Genomic DNA, 2,732 nt, shown 5'->3' with positions numbered 1-2,732 from the left:
GCTCGGTCGCTACGTAGCGACCGAGCGGGACGATCGCTCGGTCGTTACGTAGCGACCGAGCTCGGTTGCAACGTAGCGACCGAACTTTGACTCGAGCTCGGTCGCTTCGTAGCGAACGAGCTTTGGCTCGGACTTGGTTGCTACGCAGAGACCGGACAGTGTGTATGCGTGGTAATTACGCAACGGTCGAGCTTGGTTAGTTTGGTTTGAATCTTCAAGGATACTTCTTCGTAAAAACTTCGTGTTTATATTTTACGAAAGTTACATCTTCCTTTTTACTATCTCTTTTGGAAATACGATCTCCGAGGATTTTTGGGTGGTAATTTCGCCGTAGCCGCTTTTGACCCCAACAATTGAAAACATGGAGTCAAACACATCCTTACTAATGTTTGGGGACTCCTCTTCTACAACTCCAATTGGTCTCATCAAGGATTTTCCTTTGAAGATTGGAGCTTGCACCATTCCTATTGACCTCACTGTTTTGAAGATGGCAACTGAGAAGAGAGTCTCATTGATCCTTGGCACACCATTTCTCACAACATTAGGAGCTTGCATTGACTTTGCCAACTAGAAGGTCACGCTCCTCAATGTGAACAAAGCTGTCTCCTACCCAATCAAGTCTCCAATGATGAATGTTGATTATTGTGGAACCATTACTTCTGGAGAACCTTCCATTGAGAAGATCAAGGATGAAGTGATTGTTAGTGAGAAAGAAGGTTTTGATGGAGAGTCCTCTAAAGAGATGTGTGATGAGCACTTGGACAGTGCTACAAAAGAGGGGTGAGTAGAGCCATAGAGGCTACTCATGACAAGAAGAAGATGATGAAAGAACCTCACCCTACTTCTGTTGAAAAATCTTTACACATTCTCACTCTTCACCCAATACCGTTCAAAAATGGAGTGATTGAGTACAAGTTCAAGTGCAAGGGAAGGTCTATGTCATTTTCAGGTGCAAGAGCCATCATAACTCTCAGCTCCAAGATGATCCACTCAAGCTTCAAGAGCTCCTCTCTCAGGTCCTCACCATCACTCTTGAAGGTGGGAAGGATTCTCCTTCTCCATTCTCCACTTGAGGTACCACTCCAACATTTCCATTGTATATACCAGTTTTTCTTTGCATGTATTCTTTCTTTTGGGTATCTCTTTTAACTTACTAACACAGAGACTGTCTGAACTAAGTTTGGGGGAGGTACCAAGTATTTGATCATGTTTGCTTTGATGATATTACATTGAGTCTTGCATTGTACATACATATTTGCATAGAAAAACCAAAAAAATTGAAAAATTTGAAAAACACAAAAAGAAGCATGTAGTTGCATCTCTTGTATTCTTAGGATTGAGTCTAGAACATATATGTTGCATTCACTTGCATATGGAGCAGCAGTTGAAAATGCCTTGTAAAGAACACTTGTCTTGCACTGAAATTGACACCCTAGCTAAACATATCAAGTAGCTTAAGCATCTCTTGAAAATCTTGCATGCTTCGAGCCTTGAAAACTCTTCTTGAAACTTGTTTGCTTGCTTGATATTGTCATTGTTCTTAAAACCAGCTCCAAACTGAACTTGGCTTGAATGAGCTTAATCTCTCTTGCATATGGGCACTTGCATACTTGATCATAGATCTCATACACATTTGGGTTATCTTATTCCATTCTACCACTATTTGTTAACCCAAATGGCACTTCATACCCTTGAACCCTAGCCATTCTTTGAGACCAAACATTGATTTGCTTGATTGGGGCCTCTTCTTGATAGCTTGTCATGTGCAAAACCTTGAGAGTATTGGGAGCGACATAGGTTTGTTCTCATTGTTTGCTAATATAGGGACCTCATTTGAGTTAGCTTCTAGGATGGAGAATGGGTTGTGTATTCTAAAGGCTGATATCTTGAGTTTGGGAAGTGAGAAAGATGAGAATGATGAACAAAAGAGTGTAAAAAGAAAACAAAAACCCTAGGGACCAAAGAAAGTAAGAAAAGAATGCTCTAGATGTGTCAAGTAGATCCCCCATTAAAAAAAAAAATCAGTAAGGTAATGGGGGAAGATAAGAGAAAGAGTTAGAGCTAAGTGTTATAAAATGTGTAAAAAAAAAAGAAGTCCCTAGTTGGTTGAGTCAAAGGAAAAAAATAGTTGTTCATGGAGTGAGTGATGTGAGAGGATGTTATTTTAGGTTATTGGAATGAAGATGTAAAGGGTAGAACTTGAAATCACTTAGGAAAATGGTAGAATGATGAGAATGGATCTATGTATTCATGAATTGCTTCTAGTCTTAGATAAATTTTGCATAATGATCAAGCTCCTTGTCTTTGAGTGATCGCCACCTTAAATTGTTGTATTTAAACCCCCTCTTCATTCACAATTAGACCATTTGCTCACCTAGCCAAATGATTGAGATCATGTGCCCATTTGTGAGAATTCACCTTGTGCGTGTGAATTAATATGAGGGTTGGTTGAAGGAACTTGTTGGTTGATGAGTATTGCAACTTGTGTAGAGGCATAAGAGTATTGATAGGTTTAGAGAAGTTAGAGTATAATAAGAGAGTCTGCTCATGCTATTTGCTATATTTCTTTAGGATGTTAAATTGAGTGCTAGGAAGTGTTTCTTGTGGCTATGAGCTCCCACCTTCAAATCTCTTCTCCTATGAGCTCTTCAAAGTTCACTTGTGGACAAGTAAAGGACAAGTTTGGGGAGTTGATTTCTTGCATATTTGCATTGTTTTAGTCATTCATTCTT

This window comes from Brassica oleracea, chromosome C1 (assembly GCF_000695525.1).
Source record: "Brassica oleracea var. oleracea cultivar TO1000 chromosome C1, BOL, whole genome shotgun sequence".
NCBI lineage: Eukaryota > Viridiplantae > Streptophyta > Magnoliopsida > Brassicales > Brassicaceae > Brassica > Brassica oleracea.
Note: the sequence above shows the minus strand (reverse complement) of the source record.